The sequence below is a fragment of the Mustela lutreola genome, chromosome 14 (assembly GCF_030435805.1).
Source record: "Mustela lutreola isolate mMusLut2 chromosome 14, mMusLut2.pri, whole genome shotgun sequence".
Lineage (NCBI taxonomy): Eukaryota > Metazoa > Chordata > Mammalia > Carnivora > Mustelidae > Mustela > Mustela lutreola.
This window is the reverse complement of record NC_081303.1, coordinates 15,872,315-15,878,419: the sequence shown is the minus strand read 5'-3', so window position 1 is coordinate 15,878,419 and position 6,105 is coordinate 15,872,315. Positions and strand designations below refer to the sequence as shown.

The 6,105-nt window shown below is 40.4% G+C and overlaps 1 pseudogene; it reads right to left on the bottom strand.

The window, feature by feature from the left end:
• Positions 1 to 3,515: 3,515 nt before the first annotated feature.
• Positions 3,516 to 5,899, bottom strand: LOC131815224 (L-lactate dehydrogenase B chain-like; annotated as a pseudogene).
• Between the last annotated feature and the right edge of the window lie 206 nt (positions 5,900 to 6,105).

Here is a 6,105-nt window from a genome sequence, read left to right as displayed (position 1 = left end):
GCAAACTGGTCTTTGGCAAGGATAGTCTCTCCAACAAATGATGTTAGGAAAACTGGGTATTTACATGCAAACTAATGAAATTGGACCCTTATCTTACACAACACAAAAATCAACTCAAAATGGATTACATGTTGTGAGGAGCACCGAGTGTTATATGTAACTAATGAATCATTGAATCACCCTACATCAAAAACTAATGATGTACTATACAATAGCTAACTGAACATAATAAAAAACAAACCCCAAACCCAAACAAAGCTGATTAAAGAGTTAATCATAAGACCTGAACTGTAAAATTCCTAGAAAAAAACAGGGAAAAATTTTCTTGATACTGGCCTTGGCAATGTTTTCTTGCATATGACACCAAAAGCACAGACAACAAAAGCAGAAATAAAGTGGGGCTTCATAGGAGTTTTAATGTTCCTTTAGCCAAACAGGAAATTGAAAAAATGATGGATCTTGTTCAGGGTAACCAGCTCCTGAAAGATTTGGGAGCAAGAATCCAGTTCTCCAGATTCTGTTTTGTTATTTTTATTTTCTTTGTCTTCACCAAGAAGTCTCTGGATAAGTGAATTGCTGTCCTGTTCACATAAATCATAGTGACTAAAGATTTTTACATAGCAATGTGCATTAACTGAAATGTACAGAGACAATTGAACAAAAAAAAATCAACATTAATACTTCAAAGTCACTATGTAACAGTGGGGAATAAAGTTACATGAAGATAAAAATATATAACTATGGGGAATGAAGGGATCTGAATTCCAATCTGTTTGACTACTGAAAATCAGTTTAATAATATAAGGATATCATTTCATGTTCTGTTAGATATGTTTCCTGTTTTACTTTACATTATAAAATTAGAAATTATAAGTTTCTTTTTTGATACTCAACTCAAAGAGAGAGATGAACCAAAACCATGGTTTTTTATATGTTACTTTGTATTTCTGGACTCCATTCCCTTAGTAGTAAGATCAAGGTATCCTACTTCAATTTGGTGATATCTCTGTTCTAAGATTTTTGGACCGTCGAATTCTCATATTCTATGATATGTTTATACAGGCTGGATATAGTCTAGAAAATAAGATTTTTAATATGGTTGAATGAAGGAACCCACTCTCTATTTCTCTTTGTGTTTCCTATAGGTCTTCCTTCACATACCACCAAAGTGCGCACTAAACTTTGTTAATTGGCTAATGGAAGATAAAATAATCCAACTGAGGAAAATGTCTATTTTACAGAATCATAGTAACTTCTTCCTGAAAATTCAACAAGAGCTGAAACAAAGCCAGTTATTTTGCTTGTCCTGTCATGGAATTATTTGATGCTTTACTAGTTTCATTCATTCAATCAGCCTTTATCAATACCCTGTTTCTGGTGAACATGGAGATAGATATACTTTGCAGATCCCATTCAGGGAAAGACTTACTGACCCAGCTGTCAGCTCTTTGGGGGATTACTTTACCTGAGAGAGTTGCATGGGCAGATTCACATTCTTCCTGGGACAGCTCACATCCGGTGACATATGATGGTAAGGGTAGAAGGTCTCAACTGGTTAATAGACAGTGGTGTGTACTGCAAGGAGAAAGTGGTATGGATCTGGGAAAAATCAGTTGTCTGCCTTAATGTGAGTGAAGTGTCCATTCTGAGGGAAATGATTTGTTGTACTTAAGTGATTAGCATATAATTAATTCCACATTATATCTTCTTTTGAATGAAAACAATTGCTGTTAGGCCATGAATACTTTAACGTAACCAGATTGTTAGTCTGCGTAACAGATTTATGGCTTAAATTCAACCATCCTACTTTAACTTCTAGACGTTGCTGCCATTTTAGCTCTGTTACAGGCTGCTCTGAAAGCAAACCCTGGAGTTGTTGGTCTGCCCTATCCTTTCCCCCATTCCGTTGGAGTTTAATGGACCTGGACACTGGTGAGCTTCACAGAGTTCCAGAAAATTTCAAAAAATAGTTGCATCCACTATTTTGTAGGAAGTACTTCTCCAATCACACTGATGGAAGTCTTTCCCAAATATCTTATGGGAGGCCAGGATGCCACATGTTTCATTTTCAGCCTGCTTATTCTGGCACATAGTTTGCCCCAGTACTGATGTCTGAGGGTGAGTTTTGACCAAATCTTGACAATAGGAACTGATCGTTATTGCAGATATCTCTAATTCTCAGAGGGCCACATCTACCCTTACTTTTCTCCCTTTAGATTCTAAAGAAACTCTTGGTATCATCCAGTTTGGTCATTAAAAACTCTGAACTCTCTCAGTGACCACAAGCATCATAACCCCTCTCCGAGAAGAAAAAAGGCAAAACAACTATAAAACACCAAACAAAGCCTTCTATCACTAACCAAAGAGCCAGAAAATTGGCAGCCTTGCAAGACAGAATATTTTTAGTCTATAACCACTCTATTCTAACCTAGATCACAGATCTTACCTCCACCCAGATCGTCAAAGGCCAAGTGGGGAATTTAGACTTCTACATTCACCAGGCTGTAAGGAAAGTTGCAGAAATATGGGAGTGGTGTCCGAAAAGGCTGATCTCCTCCTGCAATGGGGGTGGTGTCCTAAAAAGCTTAGCAGGGAGCAGAACTCTCGTCGTCACAGGACACTAACAAGTCCCAACCCTTGGGCAAGTAGAAACAATATGGGGAGCCTGGACTTCCACCTTCATCCTGAAGTAATGAGGTCTCCTCTCCTTCTACTCTCTGGGTTGACATCAGAGAGACCCTTCACCCTTGACCCTTGGCCCTTGACCTGTCCCTGCCCCTGCCTCGGCTACTTAGCCCTGTGGTCACTCTCCATATCTTGATATTATCAGTTCTGTAAACTTGCCTTACATTCATTTTCATGTATTCTGTCCTCAGATGACCAGCTTCTACTTTTCTCTCAACCCTTCTAGAAACAAAACCGTAAATATCCTTTCATTCACCAGCACTTCAATTCATCGATTTAAACACCTTTCCATTACCTTTCATCTCCTTGACATTCTTTCTTCTAGCTCATCCACTCTGCATTCCAGGGCTAGGCATTATAATCCCTTCCTTGACTCGTGTTTTAATTCTTTTGCTCCTCTCAGGTTTGTTGTTCTCATTTGGTGAACTGCAGCATGGGTGAAATAGAACCTCTGCTTACTCTGTGCTTTGACCCACATAGCCGGATATGGGTGGGAAAAACACACAGCCCTCCAGAATGGTTATCCTTTAAATTCATGATCATGAATCTAATGACAGCGAGAACATTCATACATGCTGTGTCCTGGCAATAATACTACATTTTTTCTTTCTTTCTTTTTTTTTTTTAGAAGCACACTATGATAGTTAACTTCATTTGTTCAAGGGCTCATATGGCAAGCATTAAACCAAGTATGGGCTTTGATTCTGTGAGCTCAGATTCATATATTTAGGAAGATAAAAGCAAACTGATCCATGTATACAGATGAAAAACTAAAGGCTCACCGTTAATCACATTGTAGTTTTTAAATATGATAGCCCAGAAGCCAGAAGTCACAGGTCTTTTAGGTCTTTCTGTATGTTCCATAAGGTATCTGCACTTTTCTTGAGCTGAGGAAACTCAGCATCCTTTAGCTTCTGGCTGAGAGCACTGGTTAATCCTTGAGCATCCAGGATTCATGGAAGGCTCAGGAAGGCTTCTTTCTCTATGCCATGGATTCCCTTCACCATCGTTGACACTGGATGAATCCTGGGTAGATATTTTAGCATGGCTTTAATGAGATCAGCCACACTTAATCCAGTAGCCCAGGTGGCATATCCTTTTAGCTTGATGGTATTGTATGCACTTTTAACCATCATTTTATGCATTTACTTCCAGTTTTCACTATCATTATCTGTTCCCATTTCTAGGTTCAATTCCTGGAGAGAAACACCTGCCACATTCATTCCACTCGACACAGCCACCCTTGAGTTGCCATATTCTCCCCAAATCCAACCATGGCAACTGCGAGGAAGAAAGCCAATTTTTTTCAGCCATAAAATAGTGAAATCTAGCAGAACCCAGGCTATACTCACTTCCAGTTACAGAGGGCTTCCAGTCACTAAGTCCACTTAGTTTCCAGGTAACACATGAGAATATCCACTAGGTTGGAAACGACAATTATGATAACAACCAGTACTGTACTTGACTATCTGAGGAATAATGAATTTGAAGACATTAACATTCCTCTGCACCAGATTGAGCCGATTCTCTCCTTCCTACTGTTGGATTCCTACAGTCATTGCCACAATCTTAGAGTTGGCAGTCATAGAATAATCTTCATCTGCTACAGTTTTAGGTGTCTGAAGAAACAAGCGCTCCCATGTTGCATATCCCCTCATTTCTCCTTTGAGTTTATCTTCCAAAGCATCCACAAGGGTAAGTTCATCAGCCAGAAGCTTTCCCAGAATGCTGATGGCACTTGCCATACCAGCTTGCCCAGCACCCACTACAGTGACCTTGTTGTCTGGGATGGTTGTCTGTTCTTCTGCAACTGGTGCAGTCAGTTTTTCCTTTAACGAGTTGCCATTGTGCCGGAAGAGAAGTGGCTGTAGGCACCACGTGAAGAAGACAATGTTAGCTACGTGCCAGTAACGCTACATTTCTTTAGTTCACTCATTTTTTTAAAAAAGATTTTATTTATTTATCAGAGAGAGAGAGAGAGGGGGAGAGCGCAAGCTCAGGCAGACAGAATGGCAGGCAGAGGCAGAGGGAGAAGCAGGCTCCCTGCCGAGCATGGAGCCCCATGTGGGAATCGATCCCAGGACGCTGGGATCATGACCTGAGCCGAAGGCAGCTGATTAACCAACTGAGCCACCCAGGCTTCCCTAGTTCACTCATTTTTAATGGGGGTTAGCTTGCTCTAAGCAAGCAAAGACTCATTCTGGGAGGAGAGGAGTATAAAAAGTGGGAAAAAATAGGAGAAGCGCTGGTCTGTTCCACTCACTTTCACCTTTTCTGGAGATGACTTCTGACCTTTCTCTTTAGTCCTTCTGGATGAGCATTTGCTTGAGGACTCTTTTACTGGCTGTCCTTTCCTGCCTGGCTTGCTCCCATAGATGTCTATGGCTCACCACTTCTGTATATATCAACCTATTTTAAATCCTAATCTGAAACTCTCTCCCCAGCACTTCTCATCCCTCTTTCCTTACTCTGTTTTTTCCATGCACTAAGTGTCCTAACATAGTCCATGATTTACTAATATATCATGTTTATTATTTATTGCCCATCTGCTTTTTCTAATGTATGAACTTCATGAGAATGAAGATTTTTGTTTGTTTGTTTTCAGCAGTACATCTCGGCTATGTAGAATAATGCCTGGCTATGGAAGATGACTAAATGAATAAATTTCAGAAGTCCTTCTCTAAAAAGAACATAGAATCTTTGCACTTCCCAACTGAACCCTTTCAGTAGATTTCTGATGCCTACAGGGTAAAGACCAAAATTCATAGCATAACATCTGAGGTTCCATATGAAGAGAAATGTTTTCTCTTTATTTTTTAAAAAATTCATTCCTCTGCTCCTTTGAAAGACACAGAAATGTATTACCTAGACACCCAATCGTACAAGGGTCTGTTGAGCACCTTGTTGAGGGAGGTGTTAGCTGCCTCAGGATCTACCCCAGCTGCAGAGAGCACTCTTGCCTGGAGATGTAACTTTCCATAGGGCCCTCCTCCAATAACTGATTGCAGGGGGTTTAAAAGCCTTATCTTTTCAACCCCAAGCTGTCCATGGAGCTGGCCAAAGCTTTGAGGTCCATCCGTTCTCCTCTATGCAATCCTAAGTTTGACTCCTTTCATCTAGATACATTGATGCCTACTAAATATTTGGTGTGCAAAACTCCATCTCGGCTTCTGCTTCCTGAGTACAACCCGCAGTCTGCACCTACCTGCCACATGTTCTGGATTCTAGAATCTCATGTGCTGTGCTCTCTCATGATCCCAGGTTTTTAAGCACATTGTTTGATCTGCTTGATCTGTTCAACCGACTTCCTGTCTTTGAAAATCATTTTTTTTAAAAGATTGAGTTTATCCGCTACATCCTCTGAGCAGCCCTCCCTGGCCCCTTCAAGCTCAGTTACCTTCTCATTTGTATTCCAGTGGC